The sequence below is a fragment of the Stegodyphus dumicola genome, chromosome X1 (genome assembly GCF_044657685.1).
Source record: "Stegodyphus dumicola isolate Sdum_Otavi_A_Nest chromosome X1, ASM4465768v1".
In the NCBI taxonomy this organism is placed as follows: Eukaryota; Metazoa; Arthropoda; class Arachnida; order Araneae; family Eresidae; genus Stegodyphus; species Stegodyphus dumicola.
The window spans coordinates 43,930,153-43,944,859 of NC_140780.1; the positions used below are offsets into that span (position 1 = coordinate 43,930,153).

General features: G+C 34.1%; 1 long non-coding RNA gene across 1 annotated transcript; it reads right to left on the minus strand.

Annotated features, from left to right (window-relative positions):
* Nucleotides 1-302: 302 nt before the first annotated feature.
* Nucleotides 303-14,317, minus strand: LOC146993129 (uncharacterized). The gene is made up of 3 exons (XR_015038643.1): nt 14,199-14,317; nt 4,919-5,018; nt 303-575 (listed from the first exon to the last, which is right to left on the minus strand). It is a non-coding gene; the product is annotated as an uncharacterized LOC146993129 (long non-coding RNA).
* Between the last annotated feature and the right edge of the window lie 390 nt (nt 14,318-14,707).

Consider the following 14,707-nt stretch of genomic DNA (forward strand, 5'->3'; position numbering starts at 1 on the left):
TATACACAGGCAGAGTAATTACACTGACCTGTTGCGAAGAGAAGACCCCGTGGGACAAGGAAAATATTAGGCCAGACAGAGAGGAAAATGCTTAGCCTCCTCCTCGTAATGCGAAAGGAGGCCACTTGGGAAAAAATTACACTACAGCAGTAATTTTGAAACCACTAAGAAGCAACAGAACTCTAACAAATTTCAGACTTCTGATAATTATAGTGTGATTCACAGTTAAACCTCACTTCGAATATTACAATACAATATAAAGAAAGAACCACTTCAGACACTTCAATATGGAATTCAAAACCTAAGACATTAATGCATAGACGCTACCCTAAACATTAAAACATAATGTGAAGCGTTCACGTAAAATAAATAAGTAGTAAAACTCCAATATAAAGCAACATGTGAAAAGGGACCTACAAATTATAACATTCAAGCATTTCTAGTGAAAATAAAGTTAATATAAAACAAGAATTACCAGCCACAGATGTCTTTTTGCTCTGCACTATTTCTCCATTCTTTTTCTTTCATGTTATGTTCTGCAATCCAAGAGTGCACAAAAATGATGACAAATTACACTAGAAGAGGCCAAGGATGGGGGAAGGAATCATTAGATTTTAACTACTTTGAAATTAAAGAATATCTATACACAAAAAGAAATATCTAATATTGTTTCTTAATATATAAAACTTCAAAAGAAGACTTCTTTGTTTTAAATTCCAGCAACGTGCTACATTGTTACTAAAATCATGACTGCAGTCGATAGAAAAGAAAATGATTTTCCTAATACGACAGAAGTACAGTTAGAGAAAGGGGGATTTTAATGTATGGGTACAACATGAACAATGAAAGAAAAAAAATTATACAGTTATTACGGATACACAGAATAAAAGGGATAATGATCTTCGAGAAAAGTAAATAATTTTAGCGCTGATACAAAGATGGCACCGAAAGTCAACAAGCAGGTAATTTTAAATGACAAATAAACAAAATAAACTTTAGTGTTAGCTTTGAAGCAGGTGTTACATATAAAACTATCTTAATTCACACACAGAATTAGAGACATAACAGATCAAAAGGGAGTAAGAATCAAACTCGCAATATATTGACATTAAAAGAGCTATACATATATACTTTTATAGCTTTCTTTCTTTCTTTTTTTTTTTTCTTAGAAAGGGCTCAGAAACACCATTCTAAAAACAGATTTCGAAAAACACCTTAGAAAGAAAAGTCATAAACCATAAAATAAATATTTCATTCAGAATTTTAACGCAAGAACCCTTTCTAATTTTAAGTTCTTTACTTAAGTACACTCATCCATGAGAGTGGACAGCTCAGTCCAATGTACAAGAAATTATCCTGTAATATTACCACGTCACTTTAATGAAATTATAGCAATATTTCACTCAGGGAAAGAACATATTGTCTAGCTGCCCGGGTTCGAGCCCAGCTTTAATACAGCAAGCCAAAACACATCAAATGCCATTGAATGATATACCATTTTGAAATGTTGCAAAAAATTTTAAATAAAATTTCGTGAATGAGCCATTGCAATTACCTATATACTAAAATTTTGACAAAAAATTCAACAAAACTAAGATACTCTTTTTTTCTTTCGGAAGAATCAAAGTCATATACTAATTTAGGGATCCTCAACTTATTGTACTATAAAACCTAAACATAGGAATGAAATTTTGTCAGCTATGTGAGATGTCCAATACCGAGAAATTCCATAAATTGTAGATTAGAACGTACCTCTCAAAACACACACACGAAAGGTAAAACACAATTCAAATACTTTACTTTTAGTCTTGAAGCAAATGTTCTATATTAAACTGTCTTAGCTCACATACAGAATTAGTAATATAATAGCTCAAAATGTTGTAAGAACCAAACACGCATTATATAAACATTAAAAAAAAAATCTACATACATTTATTAGTGTTACGAGGTTTATTCTGAAATATAATAATGTCACTTTCAGTGAAATGATAGAAATTTTCACTCAGGGAAGGGACATTCTGTCTGGCTGCCTGGGTTCCATCCCAGCTTCTGTTACAAAAGTTTCATAGAAGAATTTTAAAAATCTAGAAACGAAACTTATGAAGAAATTATCGACCATAACTGGTGCTATGATTTAGTCATTCTTACAGACATAATAACTAAAATCTTAAACTTGAGGGGGGGAGAGAACTAAACTAAAGTTTTTGAATTTAAGGGTATTTTAAATTAATTTTAAATCAGAATTAATTTTGTAAAAATATTACACAAATATAAGGAATATACATTTTTACCATAATGCAATGTACATTTTGCCACTTTGAAAATCTGGAGAACTAAAGCGTGAAATATAAGAAAACTGAAAGAAACATTTGGAAAATCTCATCGAAGCTTAAATTAGTTTCTAAATTAGATGTTTTGAGTGTATTTAAAATCAGGCCAACTACTACGTTCACTTCAAACCCATTACATAAGACTAGTGTTTAAGAAAAATGGTAAACGATTGCAAATATGTTAACAATTCTACTGATCTAGAAATCGAAATAACTGGTTTTCATCCTAATTAAGATGAAGAATATCACAAAAAGCCATTTGAATAATCCTAGATCAGAAAAATCATGAACAGTTAAACTTTTAAAAAGATAAATTCCTGCTTTCGATCTACTTAAAAATGTGAAAGAGGATTTTCAACAACAAACTTGTTAAAATCAATGTTCAGATACAGAGTAACAAACAAACATCCGGACGACTGCATAGATTTAGCAATAACATCGCATGTACCAGAGGGAGAAAAAAAAAACTCTCAGAAGAAATGCAATGTTAAATTTCACATTAAAATATGATTTCCCTCTATTTAATTTTCATCTTGCTGAATTTTTTTGTAAATAATACAAAGAGTATACCTTTTTTTAAGATATTATACCACACATTTTTATACTTTGTGTAATGCACTTATAACTGAAATATTAAAAGTGGAATATATAATTGCAGCTAGCCAAAATTTTATAAACTTAAAATTGGCTCCCATTAAGTTAAAGTTGTTAATAACTGCACCAAGGGAAGGAATGCAATTTTATTTCTTTGTCTGTATTTGGTTTCATTTTCATATAGAAAGAATTCAAAATAGGTTACCTAGGTAACAAAATTTAAACACACATTTTCAGGAAAAATTACAGAATAACAGATTTTGTTTCCCTGAAGACACAACACCTCGCTATTCCAGCTATGATACAGACTGTATACTGTCATAGAGAAATTCCTTTCTTAAAAAGGGAATTCATATACTTTTAATCTGTTTTTACACAAGTACTGTTTATGACTAATCCATGGTCCAGGAGTAAAATACTTTATAGTACACCCATCTAAATTTTTATTATTTCCGGTCATCTGTATAGACTGTTTACCTATCATGACTAAACTCCCAATCTGCATTCCAAATAACTCATACAATTCTTCAAGTCATATTTCGCAGTCTATCATTTTTAATACGGCAGGTACTTGCTGAGCGCAGACATGTAAAGCGTGATTTCGCATATAGCAGTACCTTAAAGGATCCCATTTTATATGTCCACTGCTAGAATTTCATTCATACGTGGTGCAACATTCATTCATCAACACCGGAAAGAATTTATCTGCTACTTTAAACAATTTCCATCGACTCAAAATGAAGTCCGAAAAATCTTACAAATTTCAAAAGCAATCGATGCTGAAGAATTTTCACATACGGAAGACAGAGAAGTCAAACAATGAATCAGAAAATTACAAAAGAAGAATTGGGGTCTTATAAAACCCCTTGATAATAAAAGCGCTCATTATGAAGAAGAGCTTTTAACTGAAGATAAGATGAAGAAATTGTTAAATAACAGAAAAAGCACTGTCTGATCTTCTAGCGATAAATTACCCAATTAAAGAAAAAACATGTGATCTTTACAGCGGCACGCATACAGTTGCATCATTCACTCTTATAAGCAAAAGACATCAGCTTTCTCAAAAAATATTTCTGTCATGCATTTGCCAAGAGAACGGAAAGAAGTCCAAAAGAAACTTTCAGAGTGCTTTGCAAAACAAAATGGAAAGTTATTCTGCAGAATTTTACTTCGATAATAATAAAACATCTCTGATTTGATTTCAAAACGAATTTTTATTTGTGAAATCAATTTTAAATAGATCTTCGCAAATAGGTTCATAAAACCTCCCAATGTGCCAAAATAGTTCAGATTAAGGGGAAAATTTAATAAAGTATGCTTAAAACAACTAATAAAAAGCACATTTTGAGCAGCCTTAACAGAAGACAAATTATTGGCCCCACTAACTTTCATTAAGAGTACTCATTAAATTTTTATTTACATTTCTTTTTTGTTCAACATTTAACTTTCAATGGTTTTAAGAGAAACAGCACTTGATAGACAGACCCTGAATTCGGAAAAAACTGAAACAAAATTGGTTTATACACAGGCAGAGTAATTACACTGACCTGTTGGGAAGAGAAGACCCCGTTAGACAAGGAAAATATTAGGCCAGACAGAGAGGAAAATGCTTAGCCTCCTCCTCGTAATGCGAAAGGAGGCCACTTGGGAAAAAATTACACTACAGCAGTAATTTTGAAACCACTAAGAAGCAACAGAACTCTAACAAATTTCAGACTTCTGATAATTATAGTGTGATTCACAGTTAAACATCACTTCGAATATTACAATACAATATAAAGAAAGAACCACTTCAGACACTTCAATATGGAATTCAAAACCTAAGAAATTAATGCATAGACGCTACCCTAAACATTAAAACATAATGTGAAACTTTCACGTAAAATAAATAAGTAGTAAAACTCCAATATAAAGCAACATGTGAAAAGGGACCTACAAATTATAACATTCAAGCATTTCTAGTAAAAATAAAGTTAATATAAAACAAGAATTACCAGCCACAGATGTCTTTTTGCTCTGCACTATTTCTCCATTCTTTTTCTTTCATGATATGTTCTGCAATCCAAGAGTGCACAAAAATGATGACAAATTACACTAGAAGAGGCCAAGGATGGGGGAAGGAATCATTAGATTTTAACTACTTTGAAATTAAAGAATATCTATACACAAAGAGAAATATCTAATATTGTTTCTTAATATATAAAACTTCGAAAGTAGCTTTCTTTGTTTTAAATTCCAGCAATGTGCTACATTGTTACTAAAATCATGATTGCAGTCGATAGAAAAGAAAATGATTTTCCTAATACGACAGAAGTACAGTTAGAGAAAGGGGGATTTTAATGTATGGGTACAACATGAACAATGAAAGAAAAAAAAATTATACAGTTATTACGGATACACAGAATAAAAGAGAAAAATATTTATAGAAGGTTTTAACTTATCTTTGAGTTTTCGATGCTTGAAACTCCGTCATCCGTTTTTGACAAAATTGATCCCAAGTTAGAGGTGTCATGGATGTCAATCTTCTCCTTGTTGATCGCCAATTGTCGTCCCCGTTGTTCTTTCTTTTGCGTCCTCTACATGCTGGCCTCTTGACGGAGTAATCGTCTGGTTGTTGGCTTTTGCGTTTCTGCCTGGGACGGCTGGTCTTGACGTCCTCCGGTCTGGAGTCCTTGAATTTCTTCTGTTCCTCGTACTTCTGTGCCTCCTGTTGGCGTTTCAGTTTCCGGAACGGCGGCCTTGCTGGCACCTGACTCTGTGGCCGTGTGCGCGTTCTTCTTGATGTGTAATTCCTCCTGCCATCCTTTGTAGGTGGTGTTTTTCTTTTTACCACGGTTTCTTTACCCGGTTCATCTGTACTTTTGTTTTTCTTAAACGCCGGAGTTTGATAATCATTTTTTCTTTTTGATACCGACGTCCGGGTTGTAGAAGTGCTAGGTCTCTCTTCAGTTCTCCGTTTCTTGGGTGGTGGAATAGTTGTTGCAGTCTCTGGCCCTTCTATTTCGTTTAGACTTGAGTCCTGCAAGAAACTTTTAAGGATTTCAAAATCATTTGGATTATAGTATTTTTTTCACCTGGTCGGGACTTGCTTTACAGATTTCCCCTCTCTCGTTTTTAAGATATAAAACTACTCCTTTGATTTCCTGAATTACATAGGGGCCTTCAAACTTTGGAGCTAGCTTTGCCATAAAATTGTCTGGGGCACTTGATAAAGAAAATTTCCGTTTCAATACTTTATCACCAACTTTAAAATCTGCTTCACGGCGTTTTTTATCGTAATAAATTTTCTGCCTATCTCTTGCCGTATCCGAGGTTTTAAGCGCCTGATCAATTAGTTTTTGCACGTCCTTTTGTTTGAATTCCTGCTCTCTTTGTTGCACAAAGAATAATTTATCTAAAGGCGTAATTAACTTTCTGCCTAAAAATAATTCTGCTGGAGTTTTTCCCGTAGTATCATGATGTGCCGTTCTTAAAGCATAAGCTAATTCATTTATGTAGCCATCCCAGCGCTTGTGATATGTGCTAACGTAACTGCGAATTATTTTTACAATGTTTTTATTAACTCTTTCTGCTATGTTAGCCTGTGGTCTATACGGAACCATTTTGATATGGCGTATATCAAGTCCATTGCATATGTTTTCAAATATTTGACTAATGAATTGTTTTCCGTTATCGCTAATGACTTTTATCGGTGCACCGTATTTTAAAATGTATCTGTGTAAGAATGCATCTGCGACTGTTTTGGCTGACGCGCGTTTAAGTGGAACAATTTCTATCCATTTTGAAAAATGATCTACTATTACTAAAAGAAAACGATTTTTATTTAACTCGCTCTGGGGGAAGGGACCAAGGAGATCTATGCCTAAAATTTCATTCGGAAATGTAGCGCGAATGCTATTTAAGTACCCGGCCGGGCTGTAATTAATATCATTTATTAACTGACATTGATTGCAGGACCTGACATACGCCGTTACTATTTTGTATAATTGCGGGAAATATACCGCCTCGCGTACCCTTTTTAAAGTCTTTCTGACCCCGAGGTGGCCCGCTGTTTTTTTTTCGTGCAACTCCCTCAAAATGCTTAATCGAAGCGAGGCTGGGATGACTGGCTTATACTCAAGATTTTCGTTCGTTGTTTTCGTATAGAATAATAAATTATCTATTATTTCATAGTTTTCTGCTCTATTTCTTATCGCATCGATATCTGTATGCTTATAGCCTTCGGGGTCTTTCAAATAAGCATAGATATTTCCAAATTCAGGATCAGCTTTCAGTTCAGTAATAACCGTATCTCTAGAATCTAAAATTTTTGAAGTCAACACAGCGCATTTAAGTTCATTACCTTCCTCGTCCAGTTTTATACGAGAAAGTGCGTCAGCTACATTGTTTTCCTTACCCGGTTTATATTTTATTGTGATATTATATTCTTGGAGTTTTAAAGCCCATCTTATTAACCTGGGCGTTAGGTTTTTTCCCGAGTAAAGTCTACCAACAGCCGCATGATCTGAAAAGACTGTTACTGGCGATTTGCCGAAATAAACTCGAAATTTGTGTACAGCCATTAATACGGCTAATGTTTCTCTTTCTGTAGCTGTATAATTCCTTTGTGTTTGATTCAATGTTTTACTAAAAATGCCAGCGGATGGTTATTTTGCATAAGAACCGCACCCACCGCATAGTCTGATGCATCTGCCGCAATTTCCAGGTTTTCGTCCCCCTCAGGGAATTTTAAAACAGGGGCATTAATAAGCGCTTCTTTTAATCTTTCAAAAGCTGTGTTAGCTTCAGCTGTCCACGTAAATTTACTCTTTTTTCTTTTGATTACTAAGAGTGGTTCAACAATATTAGCGAAATCTTTTATGAAAGATCGATAGTAAGAACATAGTCCAAGGAAAGACGAAAGTTTCTTGGCGGTGTTGGGCGGTGGGAAATTCTTAATAGCTTTTATTTTTGAATCTTGCGTTTCTATACCCTTTTGCGAAATTTTATAACCGAGATATTTAAGTTCTTTAGTTGCGAACTTGCATTTTGAGGCGTTAATTGTAAGATCGGCCTCTTTTAATAATTTAAAAACTTGTTCGAGATCACTAATGTGTTGTTCCAACGTACTACTCGTTATAATTATATCATCTAGATAAATTAAAGTTGATTTTCCTAGGACAGGCTTTAGAACAATGTCCATAGCTCTCTGGAATGTTGACGGGGCCCCACACAACCCAAAAGGCATGCGTAAAAATGCATAAGTGCCCGATTTTGTTATAAACGCGGTTTTATGTATATCTTCGGGTCTCATAGCTATTTGATAGTAGCCAGACGTTAAGTCCAAAGTAGACATATATCTTGTCGATTTGATCTGTCTAATGATCTCGTCTATAACCGGCAAAGGGTAAACTGGGAATTTAGTTATGCTATTTAGTTTTCTATAATCGATAGCAAACCTCCAAGCCCTTTTATCCGAAGGAGGAAACTCGTTCTTTTTCCTACATAGTACGACTGGACTCGCGTATTCACTATTTATGGGCGTTATTATTTTATTCTTTAACATCTCATGAATATGTTCTTCGATGATTACGTCTTTTTGTTTGTCATAGCGGTAAGGTTTAGTCCTACAAGGTTTTTCGGCATTTAATTGAATCTTGTGAGTTACAATCTGACAGTTTCCCGGTTTTTCTGAAAACAAATGAGAAAAATTACTCACCACTTGCTGTATTGCTTTACTTTCCTGGTCATTCAAATGGCTAAGGTCCAATTCAGGTGTCTCCACCGGTTCCACCACCCTCTGGTCCATCTCCAGCACCACGGAACTATCTTGAAAATTTAATTTGGCCCTCGCGGCCCTTAAAAAGTCCATACCTAAAATAAGAGAGTGTTGGAGGTGTTTCACCACAAAAATTAATACTTTGAGATTTTCCTCTTTTACCTGTACGTTTAATGCTACTTTCCCGATGCAGTGACATGTTTTTCCTTGCGCCGCTATAATTTCCGTATTTCTGGTTTTAAAGAGTCGTATCCTATAAAAATTCTTTTTGAAGAACTTTTCACTCATGAAATTGCCTTCTGCCCCTGTATCGATGAGGGCTTCTACTGGTACATCGCCAACCAGGACTTGTATAATTGGTAGCTGTGAGTTTTTTACGATGACTGTATTTAGATGTCTATTTGAGGGTTTTTCTAAAACTTCCGGGGTCTGGACCCTCCCTTTCACAGGCCCCTCTAGTCGTTTAAAGCTTTCCTTTCAATCTGTGTCTTCTGGGTTCGCGGATGCTTATTTTCAAATTTTCTTTTTGGGCCTTGCCCTTCAAGTTTCGATGCGTTAGCTTGATAGTTCTTTCCCCCATATGAGCGATTTCCATTTCTTGTTTCCTCCTTCCTTCTGGGACTTTGAGAATATGTTTCCCCTCTCGCTCTTTCCGCGATTCTGCGATTTTGAAACTTCACCGCCAATTCGAAAAGTTCCTGCAATGTGGTTGGGTTTCTAATTTCAAAGTAGTCTTGGACAGCGGGTAACAATCTTGGTAATATTATTTCAATAATCTCCGCATCGGGTTTTTTCCCATACAACATATCCGTTAGCTTGATTTTTCGTAAAATAAAGTCCGTCAATTGTGCTGTATCCCGTTGATAGAAACTATATAGCTCGGCTTCCAGCCGTGCGCGATCTTTCACTATGGGGAAGGCCTTTACTAACGATTTTTTGAAATTTTCAAAAGTATACGTCGGGCTTCCAAATTCACCTAGAAGAAATTTGCCTATATTTTTCCACCATAGCGCGGCCTGTCCTCTTAGTGCTGATGTGGCGATAGCAACTTTTTGTCTTTCGGGCACAGGATAGAGCTGAAAGTGGTTTTCTATACCTTCTAAAAATACGGACACCGAATTTTTTCCGTCGAAATAGACGTTTGGCTTGATTGATGCTCTCAAAGTCTGGACCAGGTATCCAAATCCTTCTAACTGCGTTGTCATTTCTTGGTGTTGTCCAGCGGCTTCCATCCAGTTTTCGGCCATTTCAGTTCGATAAGTGTTCGGGCGCCAATATAACGTTGCGCGCCTCTAACTAGCACGCAACCTAGAGGTGACTGTGAAAGCTTGTATAAACCACAGAGTCTTATAAAGGGTTTAAGTCCCTTTTTATTCAACGTACTAAATTACAATTGCGTCCTCTTGACGCTTACAAACGGTGCCAACTCGGCAGTCAAAATAAAAATAAGAACCTGAAAAGAAAGTAAAGACAATATTCTAACTACGAGGCTCTCTAAACTAACTAACTCACCGCGTTTTACAAAAGCCGCAGCTAATTCAGCGGACTTGAAGCTCACTGGAACAATTGCAACTACTTCCCGCCAAGCACATAGGCCGCAACGCGGGGTTCTTTAATTCTCTAACTACCTCCGCGCTCGCTAAGTAAGAATAACTCTCTCTCACCGAACTTGTTTCCTTCTATTTAAATCATACTACTTCCGCTGATAATTTGAATGCTTGCGCGTCCTACTCAAATTTACATATTCTGGCATTGGCAGTTCCAGGGGAAAGTAAGGATTGACAGGAAAGATAGTTTAAACTTAAAATAAATGTTAGTTAAAATAACTATAAACCCTACAAACCATAAAATAAATATTTCATTCAGAATTTTAACGCAAGAACCGTTTCTAATTTTAAGTTCTTTACTTAAGTACACTCATCTATGAGAGAGGACAGCTTAGTCCAATGTACAAGAAATTATCCTGTAATATTACCCCGTCACTTTAATGAAATTATAGCAATATTTCACTCAGGGAAAGAACATATTGTCTAGCTGCCCGGGTTCCAGCCCAGCTTTAATAAAGGAAGCCAAAACACATCAAATGCCATTGAATGATATACTATTTTGAAATGTTGCAAAAAAAATTTAAATAAAATTTCGTGAATGAGCTATTCCAATTACCTATATACTAAAATTTTGACCAAAAATTCAACAAAACTAAGATACTCTTTTTTTCTTTCGAAGGAATCAAAGTCATATACTAATGTAGGGATGCTCAACTCATTGTACTATAAAACCTAAACATAGGAATGAAATTTTGTCAGCTATGTGAGATGTCCAATACCGAGAAATTCCATAAATTGTAGATTAGAACGTACCTCTCAAAACACACGAAAGGTAAAACACAATTCAAATACTTTACTTTTAGTCTTGAAGCAGATGTTCTATATTAAACTGTCTTAGCTCACATACAGAATTAGTAATATAATAGCTCAAAATGTTGTAAGAACCAAACACGCATTATATAAACATTAAGAAAAAAAAATCTGCATACATTTATTAGTGTTACGAGGTTTATTCTGAAATATAATAATGTCACTTTCAGTGAAATGATAGAAATTTTCACTCAGGGAAGGGACATTCTGTCTGGCTGCCTGGGTTCCATCCCAGCTTCTGTTACAAAAGTTTCATAGAAGAATTTTAAAAATCTAGAAACGAAACTTATGAAGAAATTATCGACCATAATTGGTGCTATGATTTAGTCATTCTTACAGACATAATAACTAAAATCTTAAACTTGAGGGGGGGAGAGAACTAAACTAAAGTTTTTGAATTTAAGGGTATTTTAAATTAATTTTAAATCAGAATTAATTTTGTAAAAATATTACACAAATATAAGGAATATACATTTTTACCATAATGCAATGTACATTTTGCCACTTTGAAAATCTGGAGAACTAAAGCGTGAAATATAAGAAAACTGAAAGAAACATTTGGAAAATCTCATCGAAGCTTAAATTAGTTTCTAAATTAGATGTTTTGAGTGTATTTAAAATCAGGCCAACTACTACGTTCACTTCAAACCCATTACATAAGACTAGTGTTTAAGAAAAATGGTAAAAGATTGCAAATATGTTAACAATTCTACTGATCTAGAAATAGAAATAACTGGTTTTCATCCTAATTAAGATGAAGAATATCACAAAAAGCCATTTGAATAGTCCTAGATCAGAAAAATCATGAACTGTTAAACTTTTAAAAAGATAAATTCCTGCTTTCGATCTACTTAAAAATGTGAAAGAGGATTTTCAACAACAAACTTGTTAAAATCAATGTTCAGATACAGAGTAACAAACAAACATCCGGATGAGAGCATGGATTTAGCAATAACATCGCATGTACCAGAGGGAGAAAAAAAAAACTCTCAGAAGAAATGCAATGTTAAATTTCCCATTAAAATATGATTTCCCTGTATTTAATTTTCATCTTGCTGAATTTTTTTGTAAATAATACAAAGAGTATACCTTTTCTTTAAGATATTATACCACACATTTTTATACTTTGTGTAATGCACTTATAACTGAATAAAAGTGCAATATATAATTGCAGCTAGCCAAAATTTTATAAACTTAAAATTGGCTCCCATTAAGTTAAAGTTGTTAATAACTGCACCAAGGGAAGGAATGCAATTTTATTTCTTTGTCTGTATTTGGTTTCATTTTCATATAGAAAGAGTTCAAAATAGGTTACCTAGGTAACAAAATTTAAACACACATTTTCAGGAAAAATTACAGAATAACAGATTTTGTTTCCCTGAAGACAAAACACCTCGCTATTCCAGCTATGATACAGACTGCATACTGTCATAGAGAAATTCCTTTCTTAAAAAGGGAATTCATATACTTTTAATCTGTTTTTACACAAGTACTGTTTATGACTAATCCATGGTCCAGGAGTAAAATACTTTATAGTACACATATCTAAATTTTTATTATTTCCGGTCATCTGTATAGACTGTTTACCTATCACGACTAAACTCCCAATCTGCATTCCAAATAACTCATACAATTCTTCAAGTCATATTTCGTAGTCTATCTTTTTTAATATGGCAGGTACTTGCTGAGCGCAGACTTGTAAAGCGTGATTTCGCGTATAGCAGTACCCTAAAGGATCCCATTTTTATTTGTCCACTGCTAGAATTTCATTCATACGTGGTGCGACATTCATCCATCAACACAGGAAAGAATTTATCTGCTACTTTAAACAATGTCCATCGACTGAAAATGAAGTCCGAAAAATCTTACAAATTTCAAAAGCAATCGATGCTGAAGAATTTTCACATACGGATAGCAGAGAAGTCAAACAATGAATCAGAAAATTACAAAAGAAGAATTGGGGTCTTATAAAACCCCTTGATAATAAAAGCCCTCATTATGAAGAAGAGCTTTTAACTGAAGATAAGATGAAGAAATTGTTAAATAACAGAAAAAGGAATGTCTGATCTAGCGAAGAATTACCCAATTAAAGAAAAAACATGTGATCTTTACAGCGGCACGCATACAGTTGCATCAATCATTCTTATAAGCAAAAGACATCAGCTTTCTCAAAAGATATTTCTGTCATGCATTTGCCAAGAGAACGGACAGAAGTCCAAAAGAAACTTTCAGAGTGCTTTGCAAAACAAAGTGGAAAGTTATTCTGCAGAATTTTACTTCGATAATAATAAAACATCTCTGATTTGATTTCAAAACGAATTTTTATTTGTGAAACCAATTTTAAATAGATCTTCGCAAAGAGGTTCATAAAACTTCCCAATATGCCAAAATAGTTCAGATTAAGAGAAAAATTTAATAAAGTATGCTTAAAACAACTAATAAAAAGCACATTTTGAGCAGCCTCAACAGAAGACAATTTGGCCCCACTAACTTTCATTACGAGTACTCATTAAATTTTTATTTACATTTCTTTTTTGTTCAACATTTAACTTTCAATGGTTTTAAGAGAAACAGCACTTGATAGACAGACTCTAAATTCGGAAAAAACTGAAACAAAATTGGTTTATACACAGGCAGAGTAATTACACTGACCTGTTGGGAAGAGAAGACCCCGTTAGACAAGGAAAATATTAGGCCAGACAGAGAGGAAAATGCTTAGCCTCCTCCTCGTAATGCGAAAGGAGGCCACTTGGGAAAAAATTACACTACAGCAGTAATTTTGAAACCACTAAGAAGCAACAGAACTCTAACAAATCTCAGACTTCTGATAATTATATTGTGATTAACAGTTCAACCTCACTTCGAATATTACAATACAATATAAAGAAAGAACCACTTCAGACACTTCAGTATGGAATTCAAAACCTAAGAAATTAATGCATAGACGCTACCCTAAACATTAAAACATAATGTGAATCGTTCACGTAAAATAAATAAGTAGTAAAACTCCAATATAAAGCAACATGTGAAAAGGGACCTACAAATTATAACATTCAAGCATTTCTAGTGAAAATAAAGTTAATATAAAACAAGAATTACCAGCCACAGACGTCTTTTTGCTCTGCACTATTTCTCCATTCTTTTGCTTTCATGATATGTTCTGCAATCCAAGAGTGCACAAAAATGATGACAAATTACACTAGAAGAGGCCAAGGATGGGGGAAGGAATCATTAGATTTTAACTACTTTGAAATTAAAGAATATCTATACACAAAGAGAAATATCTAATATTGTTTCTTAATATATAAAACTTCGAAAGTAGCCTTCTTTGTTTTAAATTCCAGCAATGTGCTACATTGTTACTAAAATCATGATTGCAGTCGATAGAAAAGAAAATGATTTTCCTAATACGACAAAAGTACAGTTAGAGAAAGGGGGATTTTAATGTATGGGTACAACATGAACAATGAAAGAAAAAAAAATTATACAGTTATTACGGATACACAGAATAAAAGGGATAATGATCTTCGAGAAAAGTAAATAATTTTAGCGCTGGTACAAAGATGGCACCGAAAGTCAATAAGCAGGTAATTTTAAATGACAAATAA